The sequence below is a fragment of the Eschrichtius robustus genome, chromosome 1 (assembly GCF_028021215.1).
Source record: "Eschrichtius robustus isolate mEscRob2 chromosome 1, mEscRob2.pri, whole genome shotgun sequence".
Lineage (NCBI taxonomy): Eukaryota > Metazoa > Chordata > Mammalia > Artiodactyla > Eschrichtiidae > Eschrichtius > Eschrichtius robustus.
This window is the reverse complement of record NC_090824.1, coordinates 123,976,626-123,996,848: the sequence shown is the minus strand read 5'-3', so window position 1 is coordinate 123,996,848 and position 20,223 is coordinate 123,976,626. Positions and strand designations below refer to the sequence as shown.

General features: G+C 41.8%; 1 protein-coding gene across 3 annotated transcripts in view; it reads right to left on the bottom strand.

Moving 5' to 3' along the window:
* TLN2 (talin 2) overlaps positions 1-20,223 on the bottom strand; it is a 456,139-nt gene that overhangs the window by 237,555 nt on the left and 198,361 nt on the right. The window lies entirely within an intron of this gene.

Sequence of the window (20,223 nt, the reverse complement as noted above, 5' to 3'; positions counted from 1 at the left end):
CTGTCCTTGTGCTAAAACTCATCCCACACTCCTCAAGCTTTTTTCCCCTCTATGCCCACCATTCAGTATCAAACATGATTCATGACATCTTTAGTTTCATCTATACGTCAGCTTCACACCAGTGGCCACAGATACCTAATCCAACTAAAAGCTCTTATTTATAACTTCCCATGTAGCGATACATGGGCCTCTAAGAGCTGTGTGTGCTTGGACAAGGCATTTATCAATCTGAGTCTCATTTTCCTGCTGGGTAATAAGTGCTGAGGACCAGGTGATCTCAGAGTGGCCTGCCACCATCCAATGCCTTATGTCTGGGTGCACATCTTTCCTGCTGGCTTGCCCGTATCAGGGAGAAAGCTAACTTCAGTCTTGGATTCTTAAGTTCATTTATCTCAAGAGACTCAGGATTTGAAATTAGGAAAGAAAATAATAAAAGGCAGTAATGAGGATGTTTGTTTATTTCCCACACTCCAGTCAACAGTGCTTTGGCCTGGGCCTTTGACTGCAAACTTCCTGGGGCAAGAGACCTGTTTCGGCTGATGTCAGTAAGCTATTTATGTTATTATTCCAACAAAGTGGAATAATAAACACCAAATTTTTAAAAATTTTGCTTGTTCAAATGGATGAAAATCAACAAAAATAATTGTCCATATTTTCCTAAGCCACAGAACACAATTCTAGCAGATACTAGGTAGAACTGTTATTCTGAAAAATTGAGTGTCAATAATCTTGAAAGCTTCAAAGGCATGACCAGATTCTGTTAAAATCTGTATTTACATATGCTAATGCCTCACACGTACTCTTATCTGCTCTTATCCAAATGCTCAAAAATCATTAGGATGAATGGTTTGAAGTCAAGGGCTGCAGGAAGACACATGCACGAGGGAGAATGTGGAACCCGCCCACTGTTCAGAACAGAATGTGAATGGATTTTGGAGGGAACTCAGGCCTATCTTCCCTGTAGCCTCCACATCCGCACACTCCCTCTACTGCAGAATCACACAGGAGTAGCCCATAATCATCCAGCATCCATTCCCATCTGCCCACTTAGATCTCTGCTCTCCAGCAAAATGACATCACCAGGGTATAGTCCGCAAGCCAGGCTGGTGATAGGGAAGCCCAGATTGCCTGGATCTGAAAGAAGACTCTTACGGTTTAAAAAGACAGCTGGCTCCATTTAAGATTCCTCCCTGCCCATCAGCCTCAGCCCATGCTCCCCCTTTAATCCCCCAAACATATGCTGTGGGAGTTCCTGTCCTCTCCCTGCCCTTGCCATTGCACGGGAGCCTAGCTGCTCCCAGCAGCTGCTGGCTTCCTCTTGGCTCACCACTAAGTTCTAACGGAATAGATGCTGAAGACCAGCTCATGGCAAAAGGCATTTCCTCAGATTCTTACCCCTAACCATAGCCTACATCCACTTACCGAACAACTAGTCTCTGACAGTGAAAAATCCTCAGCTTACACTGCAGCCACCAAAGCCTGACCATAGCCAGTGGGGGCGGGGGTGGGGGGGGGTGGGGAGGCGCCACTACAGGCCAGCACGTCGAAAGGTCCTAGTTCTGAACAGGATGACTCCAACTTGGAAGCGATCTCCTAATGGGTTCACTGAGGCATGAGTAACCAGAAAAGTGGGTCAGGGACCCGAGTCATAGTCTGAAGGCTTATATGCACGTTTGCTAGCAAAGCAAAGCTCCAGAGTTCTGGATGGTTTGCAAGATGCAAACAAAGCCATTGGCAGATGGGTCCTCCTGCTACTGCCCCCACCGATACTCCCACAACAGCCTTGATGACCAGCACAATGACAATACACACGCCTGCATCTTCCAGTTATCCCCAAAGGCAGCTGGAAAAACAAGTCATCTCAGATGTTATCGGTACAGCAGTTTTCAGGTCACCATGCTCCAGCTGTCCAAGGCAATAGCCTCTGATTAAGATGGGCTTGATTTTTCTTAGTTGCAATGTTTTTCTTTCCTATTTGGTCAATAGATGTCACATTAATGTGGGTTTTTAGCTTTTATACTTATCTTTCTTCAACAACAACAACAAAGTCAGATGTCTTCTTGCCTTTACTCCATCATGTGCTTATGCTTATGTACGTAACTGTACATACACAGACATGCACACACACTTCTGACATAACAAACAGGACTGCTAAGGAATTAAGTCAGCACTCTAAGCACTTGAAGACAATCTGACAGAGCAGCAGAGGAAAACTGTCAAAGCTTGTCCATTTCTTTGGTTTTTCCCTCTTAACTGTGATAGTTTTTTCTTCTCTCTGCGCCCCCCCCCAAAGAGAAAATCTTATACCTTTCAGCAGCCCAATATCTGAGCCAAAGCTACAAAATAGCACACTCCCATGTCCTATGTCATTTGAGACCTTCCCCCTCCAAGGCCCTCCAGGGTCAAAACACTGCACACCTTCTTTTGGGCTCACGAACAATACGATTTGTTCAGAAGGGCAGAGGTGGCTTTACTCCATCAGGTGAGAAGCAAGAAATTTCCTGAGTGTCACAGTAACTTTTAAATCCATCAGAAACCACCTAATACCAAGTTTTTCAAGCATCGGAACAAATATGGAAATATGACCATTTGCAAAGAGCAAGCATTGCAAGTCCAACAGTGTAAATCTTCCTGGATCTAAGGAAGGTTAAACCGGCCATTTAAAATCAGCGCCAAATCAAAACCACAATGAGGTATCACCTCACACTGGTCAGAATGGCCATCATCAAAAAATATACAAACAATAAATGCTGGAGAGGGTGTGAAGAAAAGGGAACCCCTCCTGCACTGTTGGTGGGAATGTAAATTGAGACAGCCACTATGGAGAACAGTATGGAGGTTCCTTAAAAAACTAAAGACAGAACTACCATATGACCCAGCAATCCCACTACTGGGCATATACCCTGAGAAAACCATAATTCCAAAAGATACATGTACCACAACGTTCACTGCAGCACTATTTACAATAGCCAGGACATGGAAACAGCCTTAATGTCCATCGACAGATGAATGGATAAAGAAGATGTGGCACATATATACCATGGGACACTACTCAGCCATAAAAAGGAACGAAATTGAGTTATTTGCAATGAGGTGGATGGACCTAGAGTCTGTCATACAGAGTGAAGTAAGTCAGAAAGAGAAAAACAACAAATACCGTACGCTAACACACATATATGGAATCTAAAAAATCGGTATTGATGCACCTAGTGGCAGGACAGGAATAAAGACGCAGACGTAGAGAACAGACTTGAGGACACAGTGCGGGTAGGGGAAGCTGGGGCGAAGTGAGAGAGTAGCATGGACATATATACACCACCAAATGTAAAACTGATAGCTAGTGGGAAGCAGCCGCATAGCACAGGGAGATCAGCTCGATGCTTTGTGACCACCTAGAGGGGTGGGATAGGGAGGGTGGGAGGGAGGATTAAGAGGGAGGGGATATGGGGATACATGTATACCTATAGCTGCTTCACTTTGTAGTACAGCAGAAACTAACACAACACTGTAAAGCAATTATACCCCAATAAAGATTTTTTTTAATTAAAAAAAACCAGCATCAATATATTATTTCTGAGTGGAATGCAAAACTCCCTTGTAGCTTTATCGTGAAACCATTTGGAGCAGGGCCCTTAAGGTACATCCTCGGGTCCCTGCTGATATATCAGATCCCTCACTCTCCTCTGTAGTTGGGGGAACGGTGGAAATCCTGGGTCTCAGCCATCATACAGTTGACTGGAAAGGAAAAATTACAATAATATCCCAAGCAAAAAACCAACTAAGGGTAGATCTAACAAGAGTAGCAAACTTGATGGGTCACTCTTCAATGGAATGGCCAATGAACAGTTCTTATGAGTGCATAAGCCTCCCCACATATTTTACTCTCTTTCCAGCCTTATTCCCACCCCAAATGAAGTATATGAACTCAAAGGAAAAACCAAAAGTTCTATGTCTAATGAAAAACTGCCTAATGATAACAGTCAACTTGCTAAGAAACAAAGGATTAGAAGGCAATGTATATTTTGAATTCTTGTCTACATTAGGATTAGCAGTAAGCCCAGAGCTGACTGTATACCACACAGTGATCTCAGTTGGTGCTGGCATGGATTAGCTATGATTTAAATTTAAGGTAAGATAGATTTACATTCCATAAAGGTCTAATATTTCATGCATGAACCACAGAGTGAGCTTACAACTGTTATCTTAGCAACACAGCCAGCAAAAGCTCATTCACAAATTTATACTTGGTTTTGGTAAACAGAACCATCACTAGATCCCTGGGTAAACTATACAAGAGATGCTCACTTTTTCTTTGACTTAAAGCTCTGAGATTTTCAAGGAAAACTGAACAAATGATTTTCCACATAGATGAAAATCAATAGCCCCCCTTCATGTTTAGTCATGGAAAATCATGTGGAAAATAATCTTAAAGGGCTACACTATTTACCTATACTCACCTGGTTTGGGACTCCCTTTCCCAAAGAGCTTTGCTGCCATTGGTATGGTCATGTTTAATTCCTTTCCACTCCAGCACAGGTTTATCTTAAAGAGGGTTTGTTAAAGTCTCCACTGTCCATTTAAACAGTCACTCCATACGGATATTAAGTAAAGCAAATCCACTTAGTGATTGCACCATGAGGAGGGGAGGCCATATTGATCATCCTGATTAGCCCTGTCAGCTAGAGTAAGGAAGACTGGCTGGCGCTAAAGGCCAGCTGCGCAGGGTACACAGACCGAGACAATGGGCAACATCGACGGCCTCTAAGCAATTGGTCTGGGCAGTGATGGATGTCATGGGAACAGCCTATGGGGTTATTAAGAGTATAGAACTGGCCCGAGAGAAAGCCAAATTCCATTTCCTTTTATTAAGATAAAGTTGGACTGTCCATGACACAGTGCAGGACTAAGGAAGCTTTTGTCTCTTTTATCACTGACACACCCAAAAAATCAATTCATATATTAAATAAGTAACAACTCAGGAGCGTGTGTGTAAGACAGACATTACAAAATGCTACTCGTCTGTGTTTTAAATTAAGAACAGAATTATAGAATTCCTCAGTAAGCACAAGTATAGATTATTTAATTCTATGTTATTTAATTTGTATCGTTAATTGCATTCTTTAAGGGAAGAACAAGGAGCCAAGGCTCTCTCTGCATCCTTTTGTGCATATCAAGGGGTATGTGCTTAGTAGGTAAGGGAACGATATATCACACTGCAGCTCTCACCATATAGGCTAGACTGAATGGAGCCTGCCACATTCTTCTAGACTAGAAAGAGTCATTCCAAAGTTGCAATTAAATGGTTGAAATCAGAAATGATCAGGAAAAGATTCCCCAGTATTTATATGTACACCCTTCCCCATTTCTTTCCTTCTGTGCCCCCCAAAAGAGGTCTCTACTAATTACTTAGTTGTATAACCTGGAATCATTTTAACTTTCTGGTCCTCAATTTCCAAATTAAGACTAATAATCATTTTCACATTAAGAATACCAAGGCCTACAAACCACAGGAACACCCTGAAGACTAAATCAAATAAGTTATGCCTGGTAGAGTTCACATTTGAGAGGTATTATTGTCCTTCCCTTTGCTCCCCATCCCCCCATCCAGCACTTAGCCCCATTAGACCCAGAACAGCTCAGCTCATGTGGAGCACCTTCTGGGAAGGATGAAAGAACATGCTTTCTTCTGGACACCAGCCAGGTGTTCCCGCATGTGCACACACAACATCTACAGCGAGCAGAGCAATTCTCTGTTCCAAATTGGCTTTATGTCCTGAGCCTGTCTGGGCTGGGAGACTCCATTAGAAGAATTAGCTAGAAATTCTGTGTAGAGAAATCTCTGGATTTTGCCATTCCTTTTGAGCACCTAATAATGAAAATAGGAGGGTCTTTTATATTGGGCCAATTCCTCTGTGGTCAGGGAGCTCTTCCAAGCAAATGAGAGGGCTCCTGTTCCACGAAATCTAGCCAAAGAGCATCAGGAGGAAGAGCAAGACAGCAGCATCTCAGGAACATTTCTCAGCTACTTGACCACCTCCACGACCATTCCAGGTGCACATATTACTGCTACACAATCAAGTTCCACAGGATGAGGACTTGACTCACCTTGACTTAAGCTTCCAGAATACATCTGAGAATGTGGGGCTGGGGGTACACACAGGGAGTATGAATCAACGTCCTCAAGATACTGCATTTTTATCTCTAGTGACCAAAAGAGTCATTTCCCCCTTCAAAGACACTGATTTCAGTAACTGCACATCAACTTCCCTTTGTCCTCATGCTAACAGTGTAGGGCAGTAGATTGTGCCCCAAATTCTGTGATTCCCAGTGAACATGCAAAAGGACACTGTCATAGAGTGTTATCTGGCATCCTTCACAGGGTTTTCATCTTGTTGGTTGGCACTCCAACCTGAGTCCTTGAGCACTGAAGGTGTGAACAAATACATACTTAAGAGACGCAATCGACTGCTTAAGTCCCAAGGTGCTAGGCAAGCAGGTTTACGGAACCTGAAAAATCACTTTGGTGGAACAACAAAGGCAACAGGCATCTAGCCCCACAGACCACTTCCTACAAGTTAAGATTAAAAAGACCATGGGAGGGACTTACCTGGTGGCGCAGTGGTTAAGAATCCACCTGCCAATGCAGGGGACACGGGTTTGAGTCCTGGTCTGGGAAGATCCCACATGCCACAGAGCAACTAAGCCCGGGAGCCACAACTACTGAGCCTGCGCACCACAACTACTGAGCCTGCGCGCCACAACTACTGAGCCCGTGTGCCACATCTACTGAGCCCGTGTGCCACAACTACTGAAGCCCGTGCACCCTAGAGCCCGTGCTCTGCAACAAGAGAAGCCACAGCAATGAGAAGCACACACCGCAACGAAGAGCAGCCCCCGCTCGCCATAACTAGAGAAAGCCCGCACGCAGCAACGAAGACCCAATGCAGCCAAACACACGCACAAAAAAAGACCATGGGAGCGCCTTCAAGTGGTACAGGATTCTGGTAGATTGCCTTTTACAATATACTGACCAAATTAAAACGGAAGGCATACCAGACACGGGAGCTTCTTGCATATGGAAAATTTTACTGCATGAAGTATAAACATTGCGGTTTAAAACCTGCTAACCTCACAGCATCTCAAGCTGAAGGTCAGAGGTTGACCTTCAATCTTTGCCATTTCGTATTGGTTATTTTATCAGTTCCCTAGAGCTGTCATAAAAATTACCATATAATGGGTGTCTTCAAACAATAGGAATTTATTTTCCTATAGCTACAGAAGCCAGAAGTCTGGAATCAAGAGTTGCTGGTGGGTCATATTCCCCGTGATGACTCTAGGGAGAATCATTCTTTGTTCCTCTCAGTTTTCTGGAGGCTCCATCTTTACATATGGCATCTTCTCTGTGTGCCTCTCTTTCTCCTCTCCTCTTTTTATAAGGACACAAGTCATCAGATTAACCTAGTATGACCTCAACCCTATCTTCAAGTAATTTGCATCTACACTATTTCCAAATTGTGTCACATTCTGGGATTTCAGGTAGGCGTGAATTTGGAGGGGACACTATTCAACCCATTACAGTTATTAATGAAAAGTCAAGTTGGACTCTTATGGCAAGGATTACCTTGATATAAAAATAATACTTTCTGCAGAAATAGGAAAATACAGAATATATTCAAAGCCATCAGAGCTGGATAATGGGACATGTGAGAGACTCATCTAAGGAGATAAACTGAAGTTAAGCTAAGAAAAGCCACAATTATGAGTAAGCCCACATCAACAGCTTCCCCATTTCTCTCTCACCCTTTGTTAAGGGAAAAGAGAACGGTGTTGTCAGAGCCAAACGTGGAAATTATATGACATTTTTCAGGGGCAAAAAACCGCAGGTCTACTTCCTTCTCCCACCTCCAACCCAAGGAAGATTATGGACAGCACAGAGCACATTTTTACCTGGACTCATTGCTACACTCAGTTAAAAATCAAATATTTCGGGGCTTCCCTTGTGGCGCAGTGGTTGAAAATCTGCCTGCCAATGCAGGGGACACGGGTTCGAGCCCTGGTCTGGGAAGATCCCACATGCCGCGGAGCAACTAGGCCCGTGAGCCACAGCTGCTGAGCCTGCGCGTCTGGAGCCCGTGCTCCGCAACAAGAGAGGCCACGATAGTGAGAGGCCCGTGCACCGCGATGAAGAGTGGCCCCCATTTGCCGCAACTAGAGAAAGCCCTCGCACAGAAGCGAAGACCCAACATAGCCAAAAAAAAAAAAAAAAAAATCAAACATTTCAGCATCCAGGCAACATAACTTAATCCAAACTGGGAAAAGAAAGTAGGTAATAGTATAGGCCAGCTCCTTTGCTTTTCCAAGTTACTCTGAAAAAATTAAAAAGCACAACTGTTCAATCCTCTAAACTAGCTTCTATGCTGTGAGTTTAACTTGTAGAGTTAATATTAACTCCAGAAGGAAAGCCATTTTAATCACGCATGTTTTCTAACTGAACCTTTCTTCTGTACACATAAAACTGGGAAAGGTTTTCAACATCTTCAGCATAATATTTCACTCTGAAAACTAACACATCAGGAGAAACAATCTAGAAAGATTCAGAAGACCCTTCTACAGCTGCAAGTTCTCCAGGTTGCAGGAACAACCACCTTCATTGTAAGAGAATGTTTCCAAGAGGGAAACTGTTGAATGATTAACTCCCCCAGCTCGCTGCTCTCCGTGGTCCCTCCTGTGGGTAGACAGAGACTCAGGCTGCATTCAACATGGAGTCCTGGCGAGCAGCACACAGTACCCTGGCTGCAGTGGAAGAGTCCATGCCCCCATGAGTGCCTCCCAGAGCACACGGGAGCATTTTAACACACAACCAGTTCACAACTGTCACACCCAAGCCGTCTGGCCAAAAGCCCCTACGAGGTCTTCTGCCAACACTAGGGGTCCACGGTCTCAGTTATCACCTCACAGGCTCCTGTGTCCACTGGCCTGCCTTTGTGTCATGGGGGCAGTGGGGAAGACTGGAAAGAGGAAGAGAAAAACAAATACCGTATGCTAACACATATATATGGAATCTAAAAAAAAAAAAAAGAAACAAAAATGGTTCTGAAGAACCTAGGGGCAGGACAGGAATAAAGACACAGACGTAGAGAATGGACTTGAGGACACAGGGAGAGGGAAGGGTAAGCTGGGATGAAGGGAGAGAGTGGCATGGACATATATACACTACCAAATGTAAAATAGATAGCTAGTGGGAAGCAGCCACATAGCACAGAGAGATCAGCTCAGTGCTTTGTACCTAGAGGGGTGAGATAGGGAGGGTGGGAGGGAGACGCAAGAGGGAGGGGATATGGGAATATATGTATACGTATAGCTGATTCACTTTGTTTTACAGCAGAAACTAACACAACATTGTAAAGCAATTATACTCCAATAAAGATGTTAATAAAAAAAAATACTCAGTAAGATTTACCAAAAAAAAAAAAAAAAGACTGGGAAGAGGGAAGAGAAGAACAGAACAAAAAACTTTTCAAATCTTGTACCAGGAAATGGTCGGTGACATCGGACGTCGGCCCTATCAGAGTATCTAAACAAAAGGTGGGTGAAGAAATAGGAGGAAATTTTAAAATTCAATTTCAAGTTCAATAAAACTCTGTGAAAATGTCTCTCACAGTCTTGGGCTACTATGACCCCTCCACTATTACTGAGGGGGAAATGCGTAGCTAAACAATCACCCGAGATGTGAATCAGCGTGGATAACTTGACCTCCTTCACAATTCTCCTTTCTTTTCAAAAAAGGACTTTTCATCCGGAAGACTACAAACTCTTTTCCTAGTCCATACTTTACATGCTATAGCATCTGTTTCCCCTTAATAGAAGGTGTACATTGCTTCCTTTACATCTTCAACACTAAAATCTTTCTCCCCTACTCTATGCATTTGATTTAGATGTTCCTAAAACCAAAATGAACAGAAACCCCAAAGGAGCACCCCTCAGTGTGACAGACACTTCAAACAGTTCAGCAGTCAGAGGCGCAAGGTGGCAGCCGGGGCGTGTCAGGCAGCCTCTGGGATCCAGGTGTGACAGCCCACACAGGGCTGCTCACAGAGGCATGACAAAGGCAGAGCGGCAAGTGCATCCCCTGCTTCTGTTTTAGTCGTGTTTCTCCTTTCTTCAAGTCTGCTAATAGCTCTTTATAAATGTGCAATCGATGTTAAGTGGGTACCTCGGCATATTAGATCAGGGAGGTGAAATGTCGGCATCACTTAGCTGGGGGAGAGAGCAGACTGAGAAGCCAAAACCAGGAAGTGATCACCAAGAGGCATTCAAAGGATGGCTCTCGAGGGAGAGCATGCCAAGCACAGGCTTCACGTCACTGCCTTCACTGTCAGGCAGACCCCCTGGACTCACCCGTAACTCAGATGTGGCGAGTGGACTTGGCCTGGCTAACTTCTGCCTCCTGCTCGGACACATTTCTGCTGCTGTACTCTTTTCTTCAAATGCACTAAGCTGACAGGTTGGAAGTAAAGTAGCTGACCTCACTCCTGAGAATGCCTGCGCATTGAGATTTATAAACTGACAGTCCAAACAATCTGAGCCCCATGAAGCCTTGCATTTAAATCCAAACTCCACCCAGGACATTTTACGGGCATGTGGCACTCCATGGCCTTATCCCCTTTACTGAGCGGTTTAAAAACCTTCCCAAAGATGCACACTTGGGTGACACCTTCTCCTCCTCCAGAGCCAGTTCGGATGGAAAGGATCACACAGGCCATGGATAGGAATATGTCATCTCTGCACTGCTCTTCTGAAAAAGTCATTATTCATGAAGTGCTTTCTAAGAAAATAAGATTAATGAGACAACTCAGAAACTAGATGAAAAGGCAATAGCAAAAGCACCTTGTTTACTAAAGGCTGGGTATAATGATGTTAAGAATCCAAGAGACAAATGTTCTGGTGAGATAGCAAAGGCCTCAGACTCACACAAGATTCCCTGTGAAATTACCAACAGAAGATGAAAACTGGGGAGAAACTTGCAACAGCTCTAAAAGCTTGGGCTGCATCCTATCTAGAAACAGTTATCTGGGGAGAAAATATAATGAAAGCAGTAGAAAAATGTTGCAAAAAAAAATGAAAACTTACTCATCAGAGAGTAAACCCACAATAAAGTTGAAATAACTACATCCTCACCGTGGTAGGAGACATACAGATAAATTACACAGACACGATATAAAATGTTCATATGTGATAAAAGTTTCACCAAAATTCCACGGGGAAATGAAAGAATACTTAAAAAGTGGTGCTGTGGAAATTATTTAGCTGAAAAAAAAACTAAGTTAGATCATACTTCATACTATAAGCCACAAAATTTATAAGAACTAAAAGTTAGGTCTTTGAAAAGAAAGCATAAAACAAAGATTTATGCAATTTATCTCAATCAGACTGGTAAAAGTCTTTCTAAGTAAAAACAACGCAAGAGAAGAAATCACAAAGGTATTTCACAATCTAAGTAGTAAAAACATTGTAAAATAAACCCAGAAGATAAGTGATCAACTTTGAAAATATGCCTGAAGAATATGACAAACAGTTACTATCTACCTGAGAGATGCTAGCTAGGGCTGACAAAAATCATTAATAAAATGAATATCCTAATACAAAATGGTTAGATAATAGTAACAGATTTTTCAAAAAAATACAAATGGGAAGGAAATAAAAAGGGGGAAAAAAGTTCATCCTCAATAACATGTTTAAAGTACAAATCCAAATAAGACATTCTCTAACTATCATGTTAGGAGGTATATGAAGTCATCAAGTTGGCAAGAAATACAGTGAATACACACTTCCCTCTATAGGAGGTACAATTTTTTTTGGCAGGGGGGGCAGCCAATATGGCAATATTATTCAAAGGTTGTAAATATGGTGGTCAAACTCTTTAGACTGATAATTTCATTTCTACAAGTTTATTTAAAGGAGATGATTAGAGATAAGCCCGGTTTTTAGGTCTGAAAACATTCTTCACTGCTTTTCATAAGCAGGGTACAAAATAATATAAATTACACACCCACAAGTGCACAGAGAAGACTAAAAGAAAATCCTCCTAAATTTTAAATAAATTATTTAACAATAAATTTTATTATCTTCAAATTCTGGCTTTATTAATGACTTACAGTTTGCCGTGTTTTGATTTCCTACAATGTGCATATACAGTAGACAATGTCATAATCAACTTCTTAACAACTCTCGACTCAAAGCGACTCTTTGGTGGGTGTGCTACACCCACCATGGAGTAGTATGTCTACTACTTTGTTCCTAAATCTGTTCAAGCCAGTTGTATTTATTATGTATTTGTATATTTAAATATCATACGGACCAAGAAAATATGAGCACAAAAAGAAAGGGTTGCTGTTGGAACAAAAATTGAGAAGAATATTTTGATGAATCACTAAAGAAGAAAATTGCTGCCATGTTAGATGAGGGCCAGACAACTGTCAATGAATGGGGAGAATTTTTTTTTAGTATAAAAGGAATCTATATTGATATTACTTCTCAAATATGTTTTAAGTTCACACTCGAAAGAATGCAAAACTAGAAATTATAGACCCACAACATGGGAATGATTAAGGATGGAATGATGTAGAACTCCAATTAGACCCATATTCAGAGAAGTTTATTACAGACGTATATATTTTAGGTCAAAGTTTAAATGTGTATGTTTTAGGTTAAAATTTATGATCCTCAATTTTAACTGACTTTTTATGACTGACTATAAGTCTAATGAAACTAATTTTGACAAACCAATTTTAAGTCTGCGTATGTCAAATAAGAAGGCTTCCTCTGCATTCCTTTTACCATGTAGGAGCTAATGTTTTTTCGAGCAGAAAGGTGGTAGGGTGTTGGGGTAAGGAGAAGGAAAGCGAGGAAAGGAAAGAAAGAGTGAAAACACTAGAAAAAGAGGCTATTTTTATTTCCAAGTGGCAAAATTCAAAGTCTGGGCAGAAAATTTTAGAATATTTCGATGCTATAATGGCCTATTACACAGTTAAGGCAACAATGCAAATACCTCTACCTGCCACAGAGGATTTGATCAAAAGACAGACAAGTCACTAATTCAAATTTTCTTGGACATATTGTTTCAAAAAATTGTCTAATAAAGCACTACAAATTCCAAAAGAAAATAAAATAGCTAATAAACAATTTAGCAAATGTTCATTTAAGCTAGCTGATATATGTCATTCTATAGCAGCAGTGAATGTATTGTTTTTTGACACAGTAGGCCTGATATTTTAAAGACATTTTTATTAAGGCATCATTGACAGACAATAAAATATACATATTCTAAGTATACAAATAAATGTTTATATATGTATATTCCTGTGAAACATGACCATCAAGATAATTAACATATTCATTACTCCCAAAAGTTTTCCTCTACCCTTTAGTAATCCCTCCCTCCCAACTCCCTGTCCTCGGAAAACCACTGTTCTGTATCTGGTCACTATACATTAGTTTGCATTTTCTAGAATTTTCCATAAAAGGAATCATTTAGTATGTACTCTTCTTTTGTCCGACTTTGTTCACTCAGCACAATTATTTTGAGAATCATCCATGTTGCTACATATGCCAATAGTTCATTTGTTTTTATTGCTGCATCATATTCCCTGAAATGGATATAGCACCGTTTATTGACCTCTTCACACGTGGATGGACATTTGGTTAGTTTCCAACTTGGGGCTATCATAAATAAAGTTCTTAGTACCAGGCGCAAGTGTCAGCTGTCCTGCCTGTGACATTTTTGGCTGGGATATATGATAGGTGCTAAGTGATGTTGGGCAAATTGTTTATCTGATTAAAAAACAGTTAGATCATAATTGATACTATACAGCACAATAAAATTTATAGGAATTGAGAGAGTTAGATTTTAAAAATGAAAGCGTAAGACACGGAAAGTTGAGGAAACTGCCAAACTGTTTTCCCAAAAGGTTGTACCATTTCACATTCCTACCCGTAATGTGTGTGAGTTCCACTTGCTCCATGTCAGCTGTACATATGTTTTGTAGGACACAGGATCCATTGTCTATGCAATACACACTATACACAGCTGTGAGGATAAATAAATTATACATGGTCACAGAGTTAATGAGTGGCAGAGTCAGAATCTGAACTCAGAAATCTGAGCCCTGAGCTTTAGCTCTTAACTACTACCTGTATCCCTGCATCCCCTGCTATCATCTACACATTCTTGAATGCCGGTTATTTATCTTACAAAGCTATGAATGATCCCTAATATTTCTTTTCAGTTCTACCTCAGAAACAACTGATTTCAAATCTTTAAGAAGAGATTGGGTAAGAAGCCCTGGAATATCATTTTGAGCTAAAGAGTCAGAACAAATGCTAAATTCTTACAATACCAACATTTCTACATAATATAAAATCAGCACAGCAATGACAGAGTGGATATTGATTAATTCAGCCCAGCAGATGTCACCTATTAAGTGCAAAGGTCGGTCCTAAGCAGTGAGAAGGTATTACTTCAAGGAACATGCCTTACTTTTCTGGTGCAAAGAAGAAAAAAATCTCATGAGCAGGCAGACTCATTACCCATTGTATCTCTGACTGCTGCTGTGTCACAAAGTCCAATCCCATTATTAAAAGGCCTGACCATAAAGACCCAGGGCTAGAAGATAACCAGGTCAGCAATGTGTTGTATTTTAAGAACTTCCTGGCATTTGTAGCCATCATTCTAACGGGTAAAAACAGAGGGTGACTGTGGAGCCCCTTCTTTGTCTAGGGAGAGCCTAAGAGTCCAACAGGGACCAAGGAGAGTGGCTGCATTAAGGGAGAAAGCAAGGAAAACAGTACTTCCTAGCAGCAGCAGACCGTGACATCGACCATGTGATACAGAATACTGATTCATAATCAAAAAAAAGAAGAAAGGTTGGAAAAAATAATCAGCATCTCACCCCGTACTGACACAAGGAAAGGAGATAGCTCTATTAGTGAGATTAAGTCCAGGTAGAGGGGTCTTTGAGTGAAGGAGGATTGTTCAATGACGAATCGGATTTTTAATACCTACTGAGTGCACAGCACACTGCTGGGGTTGGGAGTGGGTGGTGGTAGGGAGTTAGGCGGTAGTTAGATACAAACAAGAAGTAGGAAACAGAAGGAAGGTCTCTACCCCAATTTGGAGTTTATCATCAAGTTGGGGAAAGGACCTATGCTCCAGAAAAGATATTGACAGGCACTGAGTGTGTCATGAACTATTCCCCACCACCATCTTTGCTAACACTAAGTGCAGCCACCGTGTCAAGTCCTCCCAGAACGCTGCCTCATTTTTATTCTCTCCAGAATCATGTGAGGCAGGCATTGCACATCTCCATTTTACAGATTATTAAACAGATTGGGGAAAATTTCGCTACTCGCATCTACCCATGTAGCTAGTAAGTGGTAGAGCTAGGAATCCGATGCAGCCCTGCTTGACTCCAAAGCTGATGCTTAGCTACTAGGTTATAGAAACTCTCCAGAGCCTTCAGAAACTCTTTCAAGAATGATCCCTCTGGGGCTTCCCTGGTGGCGCAGTGGTTAAGAATCCGCCTGCCAATGCAGGGGACACGGGTTCGAGGCCTGGTCCAGGAAGATCCCACATGCTGCGGAGCAACTAAGCCCGTGCGCCACAACTACTGAGCCTGCGCTCTAGAGCCCGCGAGCCACAACTACTGAGCCTGCGTGCCACAACTACTGAAGTCCGTGCGCCTGGAGCCCGTGCTCCGCCACAAGAGAAGCCACCAAAATGAGTAGCCCCCGCTCGCCGCAACTAGAGAAAGCCTGCACACAGCAACAAAGACCCAACGCAGCCAAAAATAAAAATATATAAGTAAATTTATTTAAAAAAAAAAAAAAAGAATGATCCCTCTGGTTAGTGAAGGCATGGAAGGCTTCTTGTAGGAAGGAGAGAGATACGGCAGAGAGACTGAAGAAAAGGAGGCAAGAGCATTACACTGGGCAGCCGCTTGGTGGGATGTGATCAAATACTAACAAACGTTCACCACTCACTTCATATGCCAGGCTCTGGTGACACAGTGATGAGTAATTCAGACCTGGCCCGTGCCCTCCAGGGACTCAACATTTATTGAGGAAGGCACACAGCTCCCAGAGGGCGAGTCTACCAGGCAGGGACATACTCCTGAAGGTCTGGCACAATTGGTGACCCCCACCATTCACACCTGATCTAAGAAAGAACAGTGGGTGCTCTGTTTACCAGATGGCATGGCGCTGGCATAAATCAATAGCATAAAGTCAGTTTTCAATTCCTGGGACTTACCAGCTTTGAAATTTTAATTTGTTCTTAAATTGGATGATACTTGCATTATTTCAAATTATGAGGAAATAAGGGCTTTATAAATATTTTAATATCAGCCTATCTTTTTTTATTGGTGTATAGTTGATTTACAATGTTGTATTAGTTTCAGGTGTATAGCAAAGTGATTCAGTTATACATACACATATATTCACTCTTTTTCAGATTCATTTTTCATATAGGTTATCACAGAATACTGAGTAGAGTTCCCAGTGATATATAGTAGGTCATTGTTGGTTATCTATCTTAAATATAGTAGTGTATGCATATTCATCCCAAGCTTCTGATTTATCCCCCCCCGCCAACCACGTCTCCCTTTCGGTAACCATAAGTTTGTTTTCCATATCTGTAGGTCTGTTTCTGTTTTGTAAATAAGTTCATTTGTTTCTTTTCTTTCTTTTAAATAAGATTCCACATGAGTGATATCATATGATATTTATCTTTCTTTGTCTGACTTATTTCACTTAGTATGATAATCTCTAGATCCATCCATGTTGCTGCAAATTATTTCATTCAATAAAAGCCTATCTTAAAGTGGCAGAATATACATGTGATCATAAGATGTAATCATACCCCTCACCCTTTCCTTCCTGAAAAATTCAACCTTAAAGTCTTTAGGTGGGAAAGAACAAAGTAGATGCCAGTAATGGGTATGGAAGGAGGTGCCATGGTGGCCCAGAACAAAAAAAAACTAGAAGGAACCCCATAGTGTCAAGTTGGAATTTAAAGCCCAAGTGTCAATTCATAGTTTTCAAGATAGATAGGCAGACAGACACAGACAGTTACACACAAAGATGTAGTAGTGGCAATGTGTGTATACATATATATATATATATATATGTAGACATACAGTCAATCCTCACATACCTACTGATTCCGTATTTCTGAATTCACCTACTCACTAAAATTTATTTGTAACACAGAACTTAATACTTGTAGTGTTTTCCTGGTTATTCCCGGACACCTGCAGAGTGACATACATTTTCCTAGCTGAGGTCCAAGAAGGGAATGCTCTGCCTTCTTGTTTCAGCTCTCATACTGTCAATGTGTCCTTATTGTGGTCTATTTAGTGCCATGTTTTTCGCATTTTTTGTGGCTGCTTGGTGATGTCACCGTTTAAAATGGCCCCAAGTGTAATAAGTGCTGTTTAGTGTTCCTAAGTACAGGAATGCTGCAATGTGCCTTATGGGGAAAATGCATACGTTAGAAAAGCTTCATTCAGGCATGAGTTAATTGCTGTTGGCCAAGAGTTCAATGATAATGAATCAACAATATATATTAAATGTGTTGTCTTTAAATAGAAACACACAGAATACAAGGTTACATATTGATTAGTTAACAAAAATGTTGTGACTAGAGGCTGGCAAGAACCTAACTCTGTATTTCCCCAAGGAGCAATGGTTCAGAATTTGTCACTTCTGTGTTCACTCCAGCTTAATACACCACAATTACTGTGAATAAAAAGAATGAAATGTTTTCCCCAGCTCTGCCCACTGAGAAGGCTTGGGATGCATGAAACCGCAACAGCAAACAGCACACTCAGTGCCCAGATCTTGGCTTCAAATCACCTTTCTCTAATAAAAGCTACCAGAGCTCCTTGGAGAAATGGCTGGTTCTAGGGCTGGGGAAGGGGAAGTATGAGATAAACCTGGCACATCTTTTTGTGTCAGAAAGTAAAGAACTGCTCAAAGAATGATGATGTGTCAAAAGGACACAGGAATGAGTTTGAACGGGCTCCCACTGGCCACATGAAGAACAATGTGAACATGAAAATAACAGTTACAGATTATGGCTTACTGAATAAAATATGAAAACATGAGTCCATACCAATACAAATAAATAAAATGAAAGTTTGATGAGGAATGGGATAGCTACATAGTTTTCAAGTATCTCCCTACAAAGTCGTTATTCATTAGAATAGAAAGAAAAACAAAACAACAACAACAACTAAAAAAAAAAACCTGGCAGACACAACCTCAATCACGTGATGACACAACCTGGCAGACAGAAGTAAAACCTGGCAGACACAACCTCAATCACATGATGACGCGAACAACATCAGTAACGGGACAAAGCTAGATTGTGCACCACATGATAGGATGCAAAAAGAACAGCATGATTCCTGTGATATTCTTGCCAAAGAGGCAAAACTTCGATTTAATCATGAGGTAAGACACAAATCAAACTGAGAGATAAGCTACAAAGTAATCTTCAAAAGGGTCACAGTCACGAAAGTCTAGGAGAGACTCACGGACCATTGAAACTAAAGAAGACAAAAGACGTGGTAATCACAATAAATGATTCTGAATTTGGTCCTCTTGCTATAAAGAACATGAGAGGGACATTTGGTGTAACTTGAATGGCATCTGAGGATTAGATGGCAGTAATTTTGATGATTGTACTGTGCTAAGAATGTCCTTTTCTAGGAAATACCTGCTCAAATAAAAGTAATTGGGGGTGACCCTGCATTAGGTCAGCAACTTACAATCAAATGGTTCAGGGAACCATTCTTTGCACTTTACTTTCAAACGTTTCTGTAAGTTTGTGACTGTTTCTAAAAAATTACAAAGTATTTTTTTTTTAAAGGGTGCATACCAAAGCAGTAAGCTGAAAAGGAAGGAAGCACAGAAGGAGCATTCCTCTCTACTAACTCTCCTTCCACCTCTAAAGCAAAGCAAACCCGCCACTGCAAGCCCACAAACCCTCCAGGCTCCTTCCTGCACTGCCTCTGTCCTCCCCTGCCAGCCACAGTTCCTGCAAGGGTTCTCTACACTGACAGACCTCTAATTCCTCATCTTCTTCTTCCTCATCTGGCTTCTGCCCAGCACTTCACTGGAACCTGTTCTGGTCAAGGTTCTTCACGTCTCTTCCCTGCTGATAACATAGGTCTTCCCTTTCCAGTCTGCCGATCTGCACAGCACTGGACACCAGTGGATACCCTAGCAGACTCCCCCATCTCTGACCTCCTCCTTCTCCATCTCCTCTGGAGGCTCTCTTCCTTGCTTAAACCTCTTGGTCCTTGAGTTCTCTCCTAGTCCCTGTTCCCTTCCTCCTCCTCCTCCTCCACACCCTTGCCTGGTAGATCTCAACTGCCCTCAGGACTTGCATTCACCAGATCTGCAGAGAGAGGCCAGGCCTCCCTCCTCATCCATAATTACACCACATTTCCCCACGATCTTTCAGATGCATATCAAATTTATGTTATTACCCAAAAAATCACCCCTCCCCTGCCACACCCCCCCCCAAACCTGCTCCCCTTCCTGAGTTCCTGATCTCAGTGGCACCAACAACCATCCAACTGTCAAAGTCAGAAATGAAAGACCCTTGACAGGACCCTCTCCTGTGCTCTCATATCCAGTCACCTGACAACTGACCAGTTCAGCTCCTAAGTATCTCTCAAGTCTGTCCTCTTCTCCTACTCTAGGATACCATCATCTCCTGCCCAAATGACTGCAAAAGCGCCCTAACTGGGCTCCCCACTTCTATTCTTACTGCTCCTGAACACAGACTCCACGTCCTAAAGATCCCACTCAGCTTAAACCCTTTAATGGATTCCCCCTGTTTTTAGGAAAAGTTTAAGCCTCTTACAAGACATCAAGGATCTACCTGTCATCTCTCTCTTAAATCCTCTGCACCAGTTATATGACATTTTCCATTTTCACCCTGACAGTACTGCTCCCAACATCCAGCAGAATGCCTAGCAACTTTGTAGATGGTCAATGAATGTTTACTGAATGAATGAATGAATGAGTCACTTAGATAGGGGGAGGGTAGACCAACTTACTAACACAAACTCACATCTTCAGATATACAAAAGTATTAAGCATGGGACCAAAACCCTCGGCAAAAGCTTAAAAATGTCAGAGAGGGTCTGCACAAAG